The sequence below is a fragment of the Barbus barbus genome (genome assembly GCF_936440315.1).
Source record: "Barbus barbus genome assembly, chromosome: 21".
NCBI classification, from domain to species: domain Eukaryota; kingdom Metazoa; phylum Chordata; class Actinopteri; order Cypriniformes; family Cyprinidae; genus Barbus; species Barbus barbus.
Window position 1 is genome coordinate 14,009,592 of NC_136749.1, and position 20,472 is coordinate 14,030,063.

Sequence of the window (20,472 nt, forward strand, 5' to 3'; positions counted from 1 at the left end):
TCCACTTGGCTAAGATGTCACTGGTATTCTTGAAATAAAAAGATGATAAACAAAAGTACTTGCAAATTAACACACTACATACTACAAAAATGAGTTCAGCTGAAAGCAACAAGCTTTACTTGTGAGGGAGGGAAATGCAGGGTTTTTGAAAGTGAAAGTGGGCATGTAGTGGTAAGACTTCACGCAGAGCCGGGCGAACTTCATTAAGGCCAGTTTACAGCGCGAGACAAAACAACGCATCGCGCGCTTACACACTCGGTAATGACGGCGCGCGCTCGCTCGCAGCGTTGATGAATATAATAGTTAAAAGCCCGTAAAACTTCGAGCTGCGTGGGTGGCGGGGTACGACGGCTTGAGAAAATCGTGATGTGAGAGAAATGATTGTGGTTGAGGGAGAGAAAGCGAGACAGTCTCAACATGGATTCCCAAACATGCCACAATAGGCCTCCTGAGCACGGCTACTGAAACTTCCTGTAGTTGGCGGGACAGCAGCAACTTCACAAGTGCATACTGGACAAGTAGATACATGTTAGGAAATGAATACTTGCGGCAAGTATGCTAACAATGATTAAAATGAATTCAAACTACTGGAAAGAATTTATCATAAAAGTAGGCGTCGTGATATTAGTGCGCAGCTCTGTGTTTTTAGGCTTCACTGCACTTTACAAGCTTAAAGGTCTATATTTAAAACCATAGACACTGGAGCGAATGTAAAGTGGTCCATTTGTAAACAAAGTAACATAATTAAATACTCCGGTCAGAAAGCGGGGCTTCCATTTTGAATGTGCCATGCTCCTGCTACAGGCGCAGAGTGCGAGGAGGAACAGTTTTGGGGGAAGAAAATGTATTTAACATTTTGCGGGGAATTCACAGCATACTTTCAAGAACGACAGAAGTACAAGCTGTTGTTTTAAAGTTGTAGCCATTCAACAGGTTCAGCGCTGACAGGACTGGAAGAAACTGAAATGAAGCGGGCATTAGGTTTGAATGTAACTATTTAAATTAACTTGAGAACTTGTTAACATTAGGGCTACTAGAATGAACAGACTACACCGCGACACTTGAGGTTATTTAAATTAATGGACAATTGACCGCATTATTTATTAGTTTTAATATTTGAAAACTGCCATTCAAGTTCACGAGATAAACACATATGAGATTAACCATGTAATGCAAACCAATCCTACATGTCGGAGTAATAAACCGTGGAAAACTAGTCAACTTTTCTAAAAGTAAAAGTCAGTAGTCATGAAACTAATACATCCATGTTGACTTGCTGACTGCTGAATAAAGCTGATGTTTAGTCAAATCCTGACTCGATACACAGCTCAAGCTCACAAGTCAAAGAAGTTCTGGCAGCACTTGATAATGAAAGCCTGGGTAACTTACCCGCGTCCCCCGGGGTTTTCATGGTGAAAGTTATCTGCCCCTAGCACACAGCGAGCTGGGGTAAGTTATCTGCCCCTAGCAAACAGCGAGCTGGGGTAAGTTGTCAGTTCAGCAGTGGCGAGACTCGGCCTCTCCCGCACCCCCGGCTCCAAAAGGCCAAACTTTTGTCCAGTGATCAGAGCTCTTGTTGCTCCCACGGAACGATTTCTGTCCTCTTTTCGCGATCCCTCCAAACCCCGACCGACAGCGCTGAGTTTGGGAAGCGGCTCGGTACTTCCACTGACGGGACGGGACGGGGTGCAGCGGAGTTCCGAAACAGCGCTTTCCCGGCTGTCCCGGGAGCGTTCGATACAATCCCAACACCGCAGGAAAGCAGTCTCTGTTACAAACTCGCGCTCTTGATCCCAGCTGATGATTTTCGCAACATTTTATCCTTGTGTTAGTTTGTCATCTGCTCTCCCGAGGCTCGCCATTCGCAGTATATCAGTCAGTTTCCCATTCTCTCTTTCACACCGACTTTTCTTTCCTTCCTCCACTCACTCTCCCTAATCTGAAACTACTCGCTGTCTCCGCCCCCATTTCTCTCTCTCTCTCTCTCTCTCTCTCTCTCTCGGGTGTCGTGTTTCGCTCGCGCCCACGGGGGGGTGGGGGGTGTACGGGCGCATCGACTGAGTCACGCCCCCTCACCACGAGCCGGGGCTGGCGTCACTGCAGCACGAGGCGTCGTTATGGAGACCGCCATAGCCACTGTCCGTGATGACATCACATCCGCATCCTACGAGAACTTCAGATTCAGCGTCATCGCGCCCGTTAACGTCAGCAACAAGTGTTTTTCGAGTTAATTAGCCCTCGTTCTCTTTCATTTGATGACAATTATCTACCCCCATCGAGAGGTAGGCTAATAGCTAGTGCATCGAGTTATGATTTCCGGAATGTACCCCGCAAGATCAGAGACTCAACTCTAAGGGCACTTTTGTCAAATATTCTGTGGCTCATGTATCACATATATATATATATATATATCATATAGTGGTATAAAGGCTTTATATATGTGTGTGTGTGTGTGTGTGTGTTAGGACCAATGACAAATAAGCCTACGACATATTTTCCAAGGTAACAATTATTATTTTATTTTTTTAGCCTACCAGTTTCATAAATATCATACATTTTATATCATACGTCAAGATATTTTTCATATAGTAGGCCCTATACTACATTTGACCTGAAAGAAAAAAACTTTTCAAAAATTATATTTAAAAATAAGTTAACACTTTACAATAAGGTTCCATTTGTAAACATTAGTTAACTACGTTAGTAACATAAACGAATAATGACAAATACTTCTAAAGCATTTGTTAACCTTAGTTAATGATTAAAAAAAAACAATCCAACATTATTTTTGAAACAACTAAACAGCACACACAAAAAAAACTAAATTTCAGAAACTACAAACATGAGATGTGTATATATATATATATATATATATATATATATATATATATACGTGGTCAGAATTGTTGGTACCCTTGGTAAATATGATCAAAGAAAGATGTGAAAATAAATGCATCATCAATCCTTTTGATCTTTTATTTAAAAAAACTCAGAAAAATCTAACCTTTCACTGGATAATAAGAATTTAAAATGGGGGGAAATATCATTATGAAATAAATGTTTTTTCTCAAATACATGGAGGACACAATTACTGGTACCCCTAGGAGTTCTTATGAGTAAAATATCTCTGAAGTATATTCCCATTCATATTCACAATTTTGAGCACTCCAGGGTGATTATGAACATGAAATTATCCAGTCATGGCTTCCTGTTTCACAAAAATATAAATAGGAGGGAAAACAAAGCCCAAATCCCAAATTAATCATCAATCAAAATCAGAAAAACCAAAGAATGTATTTCTGATGTGCAGCAAAAGATAATTGCGCTTCACAAATTAGAAAGTGGCTTTAAGAAAAGAGCTCGAGCAGTGAAAACTCCCATTTCCACCATCAGAGAGAGTTTGGGACTGGCATCTATGGTCATATGCAACTGAAAATTTAGCTTTTTAGCAGCAAACACTCAAGATGGGTTTGGTGAACACAGGGATAAAAAGTACCCCATGTGTACAATGAAATATACTGCTGTATTTTTGATGTTGTGGGCCTATATTTCTGCTGGAGGTCCTGGACATCTTGTTTAGACACATGACATCATGGATTCTATCAAACACCAACAGATAAAAAATCAACAAGTGACTGAAGTAAATCTCATAATGGATCTTGTTTGGATCTTCCAACCAGACAATAATCCAAAAACGAACCTTAAAAACAACACAAAAAAGGGTCACTGGATACAAAACCAAGCTTCTGCTATGGCCATTTCCCTGACCTGCACCCTGTAGAAAATGAGTAGGGTGAACTGAACAGAAGAAGCACCGTCATTGAGCTGTGAATCTGAAGGATCTGGAGTGATTCTGGATGAAGGAATGGTCTCTGATCTCTTATCAGGTGTTCTCTAACCTCATCAGGCATTATAGGAGAAAACTATAATGCATTTGGCAAATGGCGGTTTCAAAAAGTATTGAATAAAAGGGTACCATTAATTGTGTCCAATGTGTATTAGAGAAAAACATTTATTTCATTATGATATTTCCCTCCATTTTAAATTCTTATTCTCCAATGAAAGGTTAGATTTTTGTGATTTTTTTAAATAATAGATCAAAAGGATTAACAATGCAGATTTATTTCAGCCTTCTTTGATCATATTTACAAAGGGTACCAAAAATTCTGATCATGTGTGTCTATATAATACACACACACACACACACACACACACACACACGTGGTCAGAATTGTATGTATATATATATATATATATATATATACACACTGAACAAAATTATAAACGCAACACTTTTGTTTTTGCCCCCATTTTTCATGAGCTGAACTCAAAGATCTAAGACTTTTTCTATGTACACAAAAGGCCTATTTCTCTCAAATATTGTCAACAAATCTGTCTAAATATGTGTTAGTGAGCACTTCTCCTTTGCCGAGATAATCCATCCACCTCACAGGTATATCAAGATCATATCAAGATGCTGATTAGACAGCATGATTATTGCACAGGTGCTAAAATGTGCTCTAAAATGCTAAAATGTGCTCTAAAATCCGCTCTAAAATGTGCAGTTTTATCACACAGCACAATGCCACAGATGTCGCAAGTTTTGAGGGAGCGTGCAATTGGCATGCTGACTGCAGGAATGTCCACCAGAGCTGTTGCCCGTGAACTGAATGTTAATTTCTCTACCATAAGCCGTCTCCAAAGGTGTTTCAGAGAATTTGGCAGTACATCCAACCGGCCTCACAACCGCAGACCACGTGTAACCACACCAGCCCAGGACCTCCACGTCCAGCATCTTCACCTCCAAGATCGTCTGAGACCAGCCACCTGGATAGCTGCTGCAACAATCGGTTTGCATAACCAAAGAATTTCTGCAGAAACTGTCTCAGGGAAGCTCATCTGCATGCTTGTTGTCCTCATCGGGGTCTCGACCTGTCACGATTTCACGCTGTCCTTTGTTGTCAGATCCTTGGATTGCCTGCCGTGTCCTGGTCAGTGGTTTCCGTCCATTCCTGCTTCCTGGTTCTTCGGCTCCTGATCTCCGTCGTCTTCTGGACTCCGTCACTGGAGACTTGGCTGTCCTTTGCATCCCGGCGTTACCGGCGAAGCTGACGCGGTGCACGAGCTACTTCCCTGACTGTTGTATGATCCTGACGTGTGTTCAATAAATCGCTCTTGTTTCCGCAGCTTGAATCCTCCAGTCTTTATATATGACACGACCTGACTGCAGTTCGTCATCGTAACCGACTTGAGTGGGCAAATGGTCACATTCGATGGCGTCTGGCACTTTGGAGAGGTGTTCTCTTCATGGATGAATCCCGGTTTTCACTGTACAGGGCAGATGGCAGACAAATGTATGGCGTCGTGTGGGTGAGCGGTTTGCTCATGTCAACGTTGTGGATCGAGTGGCCCATGGTGGCGGTGGGGTTATGGCATGGGCAGGCGTATGTCTTGGACAACGAACACAGGTGCATTTTAATGATGGCATTTTGAATGCACAGAGATACCGTGATGAGATCCTGAGGCGCATTGTTGAGCCATTCATCCACGACCATCACCTCATGTTGCAGCATGATAATGCACGGCCCCATGTTGCAAGGATCTGTACACAATACCTGGAAGCTGAAAACATCACAGCTCTTGAATGGCCAGCATACTCACCGGACATGTCACCCATTGAGCATGTTTGGGATGCTCTGGATCGGCGTATACGACAGCGTGTTCCAGTTCCTGCCAATATCCAGCAACTTCGCACAGCCATTGAAAAGTGGACAACCTGATCAACTCTATGCGAAGGAGATGTGTTGCACTGCGCGAGGAAAATGGTGGTCACAGGCCTTTTGTGTACATAGAAAAAGTCTTAGATCTTTGAGTTCAGCTCATGAAAAATGGGGGCAAAAACAAAAGTGTTGCATTTATAATTTTGTTCAGTGTGTATATATACAGTGCCTAGTATTCAAGTATTCAACCCCCCGTTTTTCATGTTTTGTTATGCTGCAGCCTCATGTTAAACTACTTTAAATGACTTTTTTTCCCACATCAATCTACACTCCATACACTATAATGGCAAAGCAAAAACAGAATTGCCACTTTTTTTTACTTTTTAAATTTATAAAAAAAAATAATTATAAAAATAAACACTGAAATAAGTAGGCTACATTGCATAAGTATTCAAAATTCAAACCCTTAACTCAGTACTTTACAGCCTCAAGTAGTTTTGGGTATGATGCGACAAGAAATACGATCAGCATTTGGCAATTATCTGCCATTCTTTATCTCACCTGTTCACCTCTCAAGCTCTGTCAGGTTGGATGGGGGCAGACACACATTTTCAGGTTTCTCCAGAAATATTTGATTGGGTTTAATCTCAGGCTGTGGCTGGGCCACTCAAGGACATTCACAGAGTTGTCTATAACGACAAAAGGCGCAACTTTAAGGCACAACTATAACAACATGTGAATAATCCCGCCCACTCTAAAGCGGTTCTAAACTGCAGTGGAAATGGAAACCGAGCCGAACTGAGCTGTGCCGAGCTGTTTTGAGCCGTGCTGAGTCGTACCACGCAGTGGTAAAGCGCCTTATAAGCCACTCTTCTTGTGTGCTTAGGGTCATTGTCCTGTTGGAAGGTGAACCTTCTGCCCAGTCTGAGGTTCTGAATGCTCTGGACTACGTTTGCATTAAGGCTATCTCTATATTTTGGTGCATTGAGCTTTTCTTCTACTCTGACGAGTCCCTCAGTCCCTGCCGCTGAAAAACAGCTCCAAGCATGAGGCTGCTACCAGCACACTTTACTTTTGGGATGGTACTCTGCAGGTGATAAGCAGAGCTGGTTTCCTTCAAACATGATGCTTAGAATTGAGGTTCATCAGACCAGAGAATCTTATTTCTCACAGTCTGAGGGTCCTTTAGTTGCTTTTTTGCAAACTCCAAGTTTGTTTTCATGTATCTTCACTGAGGAGAGGATTGAGTCGGCATAAAGCCCAGATCAGTGCAGTGTTGAAGTGATGTTTGTCCTTCTGTAGGTTTCTCCTATCTCCACATATGATCGTGGAGCTCAACTAGAGTGACCATCAGCTTCTTGGTCACCACTCTAACCAAAGCCCTACTCCATGAAGTGCTCAGTTTGGCCAGGAGACCTGCTCGGAAGAGTCCTGGTTGCTCCAAACGTCTTCCACTATGGATAATGTAGGCAACATGCTTCTGTGAACCTTCAGTGCAGCAGAATTTTTTTATAAACTCTTCCACAGATGTATGGTTTGATGCAATCCTGTCTCTGAGCTCTACAGGCAGTTTTTGTTTTGTTTTTTTTACCTCAGGGCTTGGTCTTTGCTCTAATCTGCATTTTCAGCTGTTAGACCTTTTATTAAGATGTGTGCCTTTCCAAATCATACCCATTCAATTGAATTTGCCACAGGTTAGCTTCACCCAAAGTTTGGTAACATTTTCAAGCTAAATTAATGCTCCTAAGCTCAATTTCAACTGTCCCAGATAAGGGTATGAATACTTATGCAATGGAAAGTTTTTTTTATCTTTAATAAATTTGAAAAGATGTTAAAAAAACTGTTATTTGCTTTGTCATTGGTATATGGTGTGTAGATTGATGGGGGAAAAAGGGTTTGAAAACTTTTGCAAGGCACTGTATACACACACATACATGTATAACATAGGCTACATAAATTCATTAGATTGCACATTTCACCACCCCTTATATTAATTATTAAAGGGGAGATGAGAAGATTCAGAAACATATGACATGACCCTCCTCAAGTCTCATGATTACACGAAGATTGCCAGTAAAACAGAATCGTATGACCTAATGACCCATTGAATTCTGTTGGCACGTGCATGAGAGAGAATGAGAAGTGTGCCGTGTGAGAAAGCGTGTATGTTCGTTTCCTGTATGATTTGAATGTGATCCATCTGCTCAAGCATATACATCCTGTTTTAAAGCTGAGCACCTGAATCATAAAAGGACCCCCTTTCCTCCCTTACTGGAGAACAGTTTTTGAGTAAATGTGGTGTCTCTCATGAGCAGTGTAGCATGTCTCCTGTTCTAGTTTAGTACATCCTACTGCTAGAAAACAGGGGACAACATATATTTAAAGGTGCACTAATTAATTTTATATCTCCTTAAAAAACACAATTTTCCCTAATAACATAATATAACTATCATCAGACACTTTTTCAGTAAAAACAATTGCTAACTAATGCTTTTCATGATACTGCATTCATTCCACTAGGTGTCAGTATAAATCTAAGATGGCTGACAAATCTATGGAAGCCTGTTTCCGCCATGAAAACATTTTTTTAAAAGGTAATTGCGACTTTTTCCTCGTAATAATGAATTTATTCTCAGACTCTCGGTTCTCAGAGCTGAGACTCTTAGAATTGCAAGGTATAAACTCAAAGTTTGCAATTGAAGAAAAAAGCTCAGTATTGTGAGACATAAACTTGCAATTCTGAGAAGAAAAGTCAGAACTGTGAGATATAAACTTGCAACTGCCAGAACAAAGACAGAATTGTGAAATAAAAAGTCAAAATGAAACTTAATTTTTGTTTTTTCCATGGTGGAAACAAAGAAACAGACTTGGCAGATTTACAAGATGTAAACTCAGAATTGTGAGCAAAAAAGTCTAAATTCTGAGTTTATATCTCGCAATTCTGTTTCTTTGTTTGCACCGCATATTAAAAAAGAAAAAGTTAGCAGTGATTTTTTCCCCCCATAATTCTGCCTTTTTTCTTGCAAGTGCGAATTTATATCTCACAATTTCGAATTTTCTTCTCAGAATTCAGAATTTTTAGAAACAAAGTCTGAGTTAAGATATAAACTCAGAATTGCTAGAAAAAAGTAAGAATTATGAGATAAAAAGTCGCAATTTTTTAATTCTATGCAGAAACAGGCTTCCACATACTATACATATCAGCCTGCACAACATAAACATAACATCTGTTAGAATAACACTGCTTTATGTATCAACATTTCATTCGGTTTAGAATAAAAATTTTAGCAATTGATCAAATTTTCTCAAATCTACTGTATGTGATGGGAACATTAAAGCAAGACTGACAGGATGGTCTGTGCTTTTATGAGCTTTAACCTGATCAATTGTCCTTTCCTTTGAGAGGAAACTGTTGTCATTGTGCTGTGAGTTGTTATGCGTGTCGTAGTGGTTCTCATGATTGTGCTTCTTGTTGTTATTTGTGCTTGTCAGGCTGTAGAGTGTCAGCAGTCATTTCTGGTCACAGGAAACAGACGTACCTCAGATAAGCATCTCAGCTCCATAATGCTGCTGCTGCAGTCCGTGTGAACGTGTGTTTGTGTGTGTGTGTTTTGGAAATATCCAGTGCTGTCACATCTGTCCGAGACACCCTCTGTTTTCTTTCCCCAGGAAAGAAAACATGAGCAGTTATTGGGATGGGCAATTTCCTTTGACCGTAATGAACAATAAATACAATCTACAATTGTATTTACACACAGTTTTCCATTTCCTCTCTCACACTTGCATCTTCTATTTTCTACTTCCTTTTCTCTTGTATCTCTGTTTCCTAGTGTGCTGAAATGTCTTCAACTTAAAAGAAAATCTTTCTCATTCTGCTAACTGCTAAATCACTATTCTACACTCTCTGTCTCTCTGCTAAGGCACAGTACATTCTGCTGTCCGATTCATACTATTCATCCTTGCACTGTTTCCTTCACTTTTGTATTATTCATCCACACCATTATTTAGCCCCATCAACCTTCTCTTTCTCCATGTCCTCCGCTCTCCTGATTCTCTTCCACTCCTGGAGTTTATGTCAAGTCTTTTAGCACAGTAAACTCAAGGTTATCAGTTTCTAAGAAACGTTCCTCACTGTTCTGGCTCTCACATGCAGTGTGTTTATGTGTTGACACACAACTCGCCTTCTCCTCTGCACTTCTGTTTATGTTCAGGTATAACCAACAGCTCTCGCAAAGTCTACTGGCTTCCCACAAACATAGAAAAAGCTGGAGTGACTGGAGAACACTATAGTCAAAAGTTTGGAAACCCCTACTCTTTTGTGTATTTTCACTTCTGTATGGAAACTGTTTCTGCCTTGACACTGACTGTGTAACACTTTACAATAAGGTTCCATTTATTAACATAAATTAACATGAACTAACAATGAAAAATACTTAAGTGAAACACTTCAATGTCCCAATGAAAAAGTTAACTTCAACATTTACTATATTATTAAAATCAAAAGTTTTTTTCTGTTAATATTAAAATGTGTATTTTTAACTTTAACAAAGACTAATGTTAGACAAATTGGACCTTATTGTATAGAACCAGTGATTTCGAGATAAAATTCAATATAAGTAATGTTAGATATACAGTCATACTTGAAGATATAGTCACATTGTGTGATATTAAGGGGTCATATGATGCGATTTCAAGTATTCCTTTCTCTTTGGAGTGTTACAAGCTGTTTGTGCATAGATAAGATCCCTAAAGTTGCAAAGACTAAAATCTCAAACCCACAGAGATATTCTTTATAAAAGTTAAGACTCGACCATGCCGTCCTAAAATGGCTTATTCAAACACGCTCCCACATGTCTACGTCACGGTGTGGGAAGATTTGCAAAACACCACCCAAATGTTTCCGCAATGAAAGAAGGCGGAACTATTATTCTCTCTGTAGTATTGTTGTTGCAGCAGCCATGTCGTGGAGATGCTGTGTGTTTCGTTGTTAAAGTACTTTGTTTGGGCTTCCAAAAGAGGACACAACTAGAAATCAGTGGTTAAGTTGTATTTACAACACTGTTCTAGAACAGTTCAACCCAAATATTAGAGTGTGTGCAGCGCATTTTACGGAGGACTATTTCCTGAACCTGGGAGTAGCCTGCCAGCTATGCTCAAGAATGTTTCTATAAAGTGGTGCAACTCCAACTTTGCAAGGACAGTCTGGCGCATCTGACTCACAGCCTGCAGTACGTTTTCATATTTAAAGAATTTGCCACTGACGATTCAAACGCGAGTTTTGAGCAGTGTAGAGTAGTGCTTGTTGTTTGTCATTTCTCAGATCACAAATGCAGCTGTTATTGTAAATAAGAACTTGTTCTTAATTAACTTGCCTGGTAAAATAAAGGTTAAATGAAATGCAGACGTGGTAATTTATACGCTGCGTGATGCAACGCAACGAGTAAAAAGACAGCATAAGTCATCAGTAATTATGTCCCCACTGGATGCAACAAATGCCTCATTTATAATGGATTTTATTGTTTTTGTCTCATGGCGCCGGGATACGGCATCACAATACGGTAATACCTCATATCATCACAATACGGTAATACCACAATACCTCATGCTTGAGGTATTCTGCCAATCTCAACGCACTGGATAGCTGGCCAATCAGAGCAAGCCTTGCTTCTCAGAACGATGAGCTTTTTGGGGCATATGGGAGCAACAATAATGTACAGTATGTGGAAAATAATGTTGTTGTTTTTTACCTTAAACACAAAATAATGTTCTTTTTAGCAAAGTCATATGACCCCTTTAAGACAAAGTTGTGTAAAACAAAGTCACACTGAAAGATTACTTTACTTTATATCTTGCCATATAAAATCACATTTCCCGTCACTCTCTGGTGAAATTTATGCATTACAAATACTTTTTGTTTTGTAAATAAGTGAATACAGAGGCACTATATACATTATTTTAAAGTATTTAAGCATAAGCCTTTGGTTTAAAAGATCATTTACAGAAACATCCTTCTCATTTCATTATATCTGCCCTCATTGTTTGATGTAATTTTGTGATTTTTCTCAGTTGCAGCATTATGGGAGAAACCCCCCTCCTCTGTTCCCCTGGCCCATCAGTTTAACATCCCTGTTCTTCTTTATGAGACGATCAGCATTTAAAATTGGGGTGACAGACAGATGCTGGAATGTTACAGTGATTACCAACCCCTTTGCACATGCAGTTCAGTCTCTCCTCCCTCCATTTTGCTGTTAAAGTATACATGGTCTCAATATTAAGAAGTGTTCCTGTGTGCCACTGATTTTTCTCGTAAGTCCTGCTGACAAATATATGTGCTAGCATGCACTGCATTTTCACCCATGTGTGTTGTTGCATTGTCAAGTTAGATGGTAAAAGAGAGAGTGCTCTGTTTAAGAGGGCCTCATTGTGCCTCTTTATCTGTTGGCCTCCTAGTGGAGTGAAGAAAACAAAAGTGATGGATCTGTTGGACAGAGCAAGAGAGTAAAGCAATTCCACAGAAACAAGGGACAGAATGAGAGACCATGCCATCTTCATGCATCATGCTACACGCATTCAAATTTAGATGACTGCACAGTGACTGAACGTTCAGTACACTGAACATCAAATATTCACTTGACATTGACATTTTACTTAAATTTAATGACAGTAACATAATGACAAATGTTGAAAAATATTTCAGGTCTTATTTTTTTAACACCTATCAATAATCCAAAGGTTACCTATATAGTGTCATTCTCACATTTCTGCTGAACTAAAAATGACCAATTAATATGACGTGAAATTTTTTAGAAAAAAACAGAAGTCAGCCAAAAACATTGTTGTCATATTTCCAGAAAATTTGTATCTTTATTAGACAAGTAGAAAAAAATCTTCTATTCTTTTACTATATCTTACATGCCTCCCTTGTACTATTCTGGGGTGCGTTTCCCAAACGCATAGATTTACCCATAGATTTCAGTGGAACTAACAACCAGCTAACAATGATTTTGGGAAACGCACCCCTGGACAATGCTTAAAACTTTGTATTGCTAGCACTTCTCATATAATTGCATTCTTAAGATGAACTGCTTGTTGCAAATCACTTTGGATAAAAGCATCTGCTAAATGAACAAAATGTAAATAAACCTAACTTTATGTGGATAGATGAATACAGCTAAAGAATTACAATTTACAAGATAAACAGTTTATCCACTTGTGTGTCTCCTTGTGAGAGTGGAAGGACGAGAGAGCATGTCAATGGGCTCTTTGTCATCAAAGAACATGTTTATTTTCAAGTTTGGCGCTCCAACTGTCAGGAATCCCATCATCTCCCTTTAGCGCCCCTCCTCTCTCGTCCCTGTATTCTTCCCTCAATCTTTAGGGTCATGTTCCATAGCTTAAAGTGCTTTTTGTCTGCTCACCACTATAACAGAGAACTGACAATCCCTCTTTCCCGCTCACCCTCTCTCTTCGTCTCCTTCTCTTTCTCTCTGCTGGTTTTCACACAAGAGTAATAGGATTACCACACACTGCTCTGCCAAGGACAGAGACTGGAGGGTGAGACAGGTGGACAGGTTAAAGAGGGGAGGAAGAGTACAAGTTGAAGAACAGAATGCGATGTCACTCCACACTGAACCTGAAGCCCCTCGGAGTAACAGGTCTGTGATATTTGAGGAGCGACATAGAGGTATGTCTCGCTCTATGTCAGTTGCTATATTAAGCACACAGTGTGTGTTGATGGTGTATCTTGCTTAGGATCAAACTCTTCCTATTGGCACAGTTCACTGTTTCCACTACTGAAGCTGCCGTACCTTCATTCCAGCGCAATGGATCTGTATCCGGTACAGCTGTCATTTCAGAGGCGTGGAGCTAATCAGAGGTCCGATTTAGCAGCATGACGGGCCAAAATCGGGGTCACTACAGGGCTGCTACTCACTGCTGCCGATAGTACACCAGCTGCTGAACTTCATGTAATTCAAGCGCCATCTCAAATCACTACATGACATTTCACAGATAGACAGATGCACAAAAATGTACTTCTGTTTTACAGATACTTCAGATTCATATCAAACATTTGGAACTGTTTTTAGGATATTACGCATAAAATGTCCCTATACATCGGGGTCGAGAATTGAGGTAGCAAACAGAATTGCAATTGAAAGTAAGGAAATAGTATTGAAATGAACTGGAATTCAAAGAAATTTACTGTCATTAACTGCCATTTTACACTTTGCCACTTTACACTTTGCCACCTATAGACAACTGTGTTTAGTTATATATTTCATCATAAATACATTTTTTGCACCACAGTGTAAAAACACTTCATTTCCCAGAATGCATTACCTTGAAATTCTTTGAATGGACCATTTTCACAGACTGTGACCACCTGTGTTCATATATAAAAAACTTTTTTTATTATTATTTTAATTTATATAAAAAAAAAACCTTACATGGGTCATGACCTGCCTTTGTTTTTGTTTTGTTTTCTTAATTTTAGTCCTGTTTTTAACCCCCCTCATCAGAACATTCTGTTTGAATAGGCGTGGTGGATTGTAGACTTGGAAGTAAACACACACTGCTATGATTGGCTAACATTGTGTATGTCTGACAGTGTACATTCCTCACAGATGGATGCTGCTGTGATTTAAGTAAAAAAATGCATGAATAACACAATACATGTCAAACAATCTGTAAGAGACAAAGCAATAGTGACCACGTATAAAAACAGTTACTCACACTTGTGGTGCGACATTACTGTGGGATCCAATATAGTCGGCACAGCATCACCTTTTAGTTTTAATCTTTTGTAAATCCCGTTTTGAAATGTGCCTTGTTTGTAAGCAAATCTGCTGTAAAATGAAGTGAACAAAGGACCAACCTCTTACTGATGCAGATGTGAATGTTCGGATCAAAGGGAAGGCAACGCAAACACTGTTTTTCCACAGCTTGGCACTGCACAGAATCTTGTTAGGGTTACTCCACCCCAAAATGAATATTTTGTAATTAATCACTTACCCCCATGTCGTTCCAAACCTGTAAAAGCTTCGTTCATCTTTGGAATTTAAAATATTTTGGATGAGAACCGGTAGGCTTCTGACTCTCCCATTGACTGCCAAACAATTAACATTGTCAAGGCCCAGAAAAGTATGAAAGACATCGTCAAAATAGTCCATCTGCTATCAGTGGTTCAACTGTAATATTATGAAGCTACGAGACTACTTTTTGTACGCAAAGAAAACAAAAACGACGAGTTTATTCAACAATTCATCTCCTCTGGGTTAGCGTAGCGCCATTTTAGAGAGTATCCGCTGGACGCAAACTACGTACACTGTTCTGTGTCAGCCGTACGTAGAACAGCATACATAGTTTGCATCCAGCGGATACTCTCCAAAATGGCACTACGCTAATGCAGAGGAGCCGAATTGTTGAATAAAGTCGTTATTTTTGGGGTTTTTTTGCATACAAAAAGTATTCTCGTAGTTTCATAACGTTGCGCTTGAACTACTGATTTTTTTGAAGTCTTATTTTGAGTAGTTAAATAGCAGTATCTGTGTATTAAATTTCTATAAACTTAAAAGTTCTTGTTGCACATAAAACAATAACTGCATGCTGGTATGGATAAACATTACTTTTTTTATAAGAACAATTTTTGAGCAATCTGTATCCTGAGCTGCAAGAACTATGCTGGTCTGACAGTTCATTGCTAAAAACATTTTCTAATTCAAAATCCTTTCAGCATTCACCACCTCAAGGTACATCTCAGAACAAAAATTACTTTAAAGCTGTTTGACTTTGCTATGGTTTGTAAAGCTGAAGAGACCTTAGGCATTTCAGCTGTAACATGCTATGACAGATGTACGTTATTCTCTGTGTGTAGGCTAATCGCAAAGATAGGAAATCTGTGTAGGTACCAAATTCATACTGTGGGCACTAGATGTTCCTAATGACTCACCAAGTCCATGTGTAATGTGAGACACCCCCATATTTTCTCAGTTTTGTGTATTTGTGTGTCTCATGTTCGTAGGATCTGTATTAACTGACAAGATGTGGTGGTGTGTTCCAGATAGATGGTGGTAACCCAAAGCTCCTCGTTTCAAACTCTGGAAGGGAAGATCCATAAAGTATCAGCGATGTGCCCTTGAGTCCTGCAAGTTTTAGGTTTTGCAGGTTAACATCATCCATCACATCTCAAAATTGTCACTAATTAAGGGTTTGTGTCTATGTTCTCAGCATTACCATAACAATTTTTTCTACATGTACCAAGTGATTAGTCACATGATATTTGCATTGCAGATCATTTATTCAAAAATTTCTGTGGCCTCTGTCATGGAGCCCAAAGGTTAGCTGTTTATCAATCAGAAAATCATCCATGCATTTTCCAAACAATTGTCCTTTGTAGGGCCAAGGGACAGAAAAACCATACATATAAAATAGTATAAAGTGAAAGTGATGTGACATACGGCCAAGTATGGTGACCCATACTCGGAATTCGTGCTCTGCATTTAACCCATCCAAAGTGCACACACACAGCAGTGAACACACACACACCGTGAACACACACCCGGAGCAGTGGGCAGTAATTTTATGCTGCGGAGCCCGGGGAGCAGTTGGGGGTTCTTGCTCAAGGGCACCTCAGTCGTGGTATTGAGGGTGGAGAGAGCACTGGACATTCACTCCCCCCACCTACAATCCCTGCCGGCCTGAGACTCGAACCCGCAACCTTTGGATTATTGATCATTTGCCGATAATTGATAATTTGCATAGAATATAGGCTAAATTGGCAGGCTAATCAACTAGCTGTATGGTAAGCTAGTACACTGTTAGATTGCAAAAAGTAAGCAAATTAAGAAAACACAAATGTTTCATTTCACAGTCTATTGCTTTGGTTATATGTTATAATATTTAACAATTTATCTTGTAGTTCTTTAGCTAGCATTAGCATTGCTGTCCTTCATGTATTTTCAACTATAATGTTTTCCTTACCTGTCCCAACAAAACAATTTGGTGCAATCACTACTCAGGATTTTCTCTGTCATCAAATATTGATATTTTGTGTATGCCATATTGTTGTTTAAGCTCTTTTTTTTTTGTATTTCCCTGTTGAAAAAAAACTCTTCTCTTAAATTTTTCTTTACAAATCCTAATTCGTAACCGGTGTTTCATTTTACATTCTCCTCTGCGCTTCCGCGTTCATCACTTATATTTACGCTATGCCTACATCATCCGCTGAAACGCCACTCTCTCATGAACGCACATACGACAGTTAGAGGAAGCTGATTATGGTTAATAAAGCTTTATATATGGATATTTTTCTTATACAGACATTTGCATTTAGCAGACGCTTTTATCCAAAGCGACTTACATTACATTCAAGTTACAGTTTATACATTTTTATCAGCTCTTGCTTTCCCTGGGAATCGAACCCATGATCTTAGCGTTGCTAGTGCCATGCTCTACTATTTGAGCTACAGACGCATTGGTTTACTTCAGAAGGCCTTTAACCCCACAAAGCCATATGGAATAATTTTAACTTTTTTGGGCCTCAAAATCTCAACCACCATTCACTAAAGTTTGGAAGCGTCAGGGCATTTTTTTAAGACATTCTGCCAAAATGACAGGTTTTGGAAAGTTCTACTTTATGATGTAACAGAGTGGATAAGCACCACCTCTGCAGAAAACGATCAACGCCTGCTTCTACATCACTGCCTGTTTAGCCCTGCCCACCGATTCGCGCATGTAGCAACGTTTGATATGAGTATTTATGCGTTTTTGACATAAATCACAGCAGAATGTATGCTGTCAAACACACATAACGTTAGCCAATCATAGCAGTGGGCATTTATGCCTATTCTAAATGATGTTGTTGTTGTTTTTAAATCTTGAGAACATTATAAGTGGACTTCAGAGAACAATACAAAAAAAAAAAGACAGTTCATGAACCCTTTAATATAACTGTGATTGCATTCATCTTAAAGAAGAAAGTCATATATACACCTAGAATGACTTGAGGTTGAGTAAATCATTTTAATTTTTGCATTAACTATTCCTTTAATAGTTGCGATAGCAGTTAACTGACATACATAAAATTCATAAAATGCTGCTGTAGGATTTCTAATCAGGCACTGAATAGTTCAGCTAACGGGATCACGCAAAAGTCGCACAGAGCAACTAACATAACTGTGGACAAAATCGTTACTTTGAAAATGCTGTACTAGGCAGTAGATACTGTATATTTCTGCTAAATGAAACCACCACAAGTCATTTGGGAGGCTTTGAATGCCTGTAAAATGTCTAAATCACAAGCGCACATTCCTTACAAAGGTCACAGGTGTGACTAATAGAGCTGATCACTGACAATTTGTGTGTTTAGACTGAATGACAATAGCTATTTAAGAATGATGTCATATGTTGAATAGTTTTTGACATTGTGTTTGCTCTGCATGTGCGGCAGCTCAGGGAAGGGTGTAAAAACACTCAGGTACAGGAAGGGAATTTGATTGTTTGTGTGAGAATGTCCTCTGAAACACTAAATGTCAGATGATTTCCTCAAGCCCACACTGACAGTCTGCATTTGTTTAGCTTGTAATCATTGTTGCAGGATTCCATGACAAAGACAGAGTGTTATGGTTGATAATCTAACATAAACAAAAGAGCATATGCTCCAGCCCCATGTTTGTGGAATTTACTGTGCTCCTGTTACACACCTGAAATGCCACCGTCATCTGTTCCGTCTTGGAGTGCTGTTACGCACTAACACAAACACACACCTGTGCCACTGAACCGACAGATTGACCGCCTGTCTCTGTGAGTGGGCGGGTACAGTCCGACTGAGGCAGATTGTGAGTGGGAGCAGAGATGACTGACGCATCCCGTGACCAATCTGTAAACATCTCACAGCTTCTGCAGACTGAAATTACATTTACTTGCGCTGGACTCGTGGTAAATGATACCTGGACAAGCTTAACTGTTAGTATTCTCAATGGAAGTCCACAATTGAAATACAGCCAGAACTGAACAGTATATATCATGTGACTAATCAAAGGTTAATTAAAGGTTTACAAATTTCCCCTATGGAGATAATTAAGGGCATTTTTGATTCAGGAACCTGACTGTTGCACTCTATTTCATGCATTTAAGTGCCCCCAAATAATCTGTTTCTATTACATGCTGGTAAGAACCCAGTAAGAAACATGCACCTTGTGCTGGACTTAACATAATGTAAGTGGGAAAGGAGTCGGACCATCAGTATCTTAAAGTAGGTTAACAAAATCCTCCTTGTCAGTAATGTCAGTGTCTTTGTGAACACAACAGACATTTTTTTTTTGCTTTTAGCCTCCCCACAACTTTGTAGCAGTATGACATCCAACCCACTCAACTCAGGACAAATTTACAAAAAAGTTTCTGTGACGCTGACATGTTGTATTCCTCCTAGCATTCGGTGATGCACAGTTTCCAGAGTGCAACTCATCTGCTTGTAGACAAACAAGTGCGAAATAACAACAGGTAGAGTTGTAAGTTAAAGTGATGGATATATAGGCTCCTAAGTCTATACCAGGGCTCTTCAATCTGCAGCGAACCATTTTAATGTGTAGGTTAAATTAAAACAACTGTAGGGTTTTTATTTTTTAACCTTAAAATATAAGTTTCATTGCACACCTACTGCTAATAAGGCGAAACGCTTCTGTTTCTTTCCCACGCCACGTTCTCCACAAAATGTGTGTAAATTTGGTGAGCAGGTACGAAATACCGCGAAAAATGAGGATTGTTTTACGGCAGGACGCGTACAGGTATCCACTTTAATTACGACAGTGATGTATTTACGACAATGGATTCCACTCACTTGACTAAAGTCTCAAAACACACAAAACTTCATACAGTTGCTTTAAATGCTCTGACATTATGAACTCATTAAAATAATAATTTTTGATTCGTCACATAGTCTACTTGTAGGCTACATTACTTAATTCAACTTTTTACTAACATACGTTTTAATGTGGAAAAGACATCAGCTCAACTTTCGGTTCCTAACTAAAGTTAAACTTTGGTTGATGTTTTTATTTTTCAGTAGCAGATGTAAAGACATAATCTTAAAAAGGTGAGATTTTGAATCGTCTAAATTGGAGAGGAGTGGAACATGAGTAAAGGACGAGCTGTCTGGCAAAGACCAGATGTCCTATGAGTCAGATGAGGGAGAAAAGAGAGAAACTGATAGATCTAGAGAGAGTGAAGGAAGCAAGGGGAAGAGAAGGTGACTAAATTGAGGCACCATGTGGAGGCCAGATGAAGGAGAACTGCTGCCCCCCAGCGGACCGACAGCATCACACAGCGATTAAATAAACTCACAAGTAAAAGACAACATTTCATGCACTGTTCTTTTTCTCTACCGTTTTTATTCAGATGAGTGAAACACTTTCAGTTACAAAAATGACTTTAAATGAACAACACTGTACAATGAACAAGCGAGTTATTTGTCAACATTTTTTTTGGTTTCAGAGATAATTACACCAAAAGGCTAACCTGTCACCATAAGGGAGAAAAAGAGAGACACAGAGGACAGAAGAGAAGAGAAAGGAACTGCTCAACTCAAGTGAGAAAAAAGGAAGGATGGAGAGGGTAGAAACATTGTACATCAACAAGCAAAACAGACGCATACATTCACGCACATATGCCAAAATAGCCGCATATCTGCCCGGTATTAGAGTGTAAAATACGTTCACGCTCACATGCACGCGCAGACATGGACGCACCCACGCGC

At 39.5% G+C, this 20,472-nt stretch overlaps 1 pseudogene across 1 annotated transcript in view; it reads right to left on the reverse strand.

The window, feature by feature from the left end:
* LOC306887904 (ETS domain-containing transcription factor ERF-like) overlaps positions 1 to 1,935 on the reverse strand; it is a 46,848-nt pseudogene extending 44,913 nt beyond the window's left edge. Inside the window, exon 1 of the transcript XR_013785955.1 lies at positions 1,390 to 1,935. The product of XR_013785955.1 is annotated as an ETS domain-containing transcription factor ERF-like (transcript). The remainder of the gene's footprint in view (positions 1 to 1,389) is intronic.
* Positions 1,936 to 20,472: the final 18,537 nt, after the last annotated feature.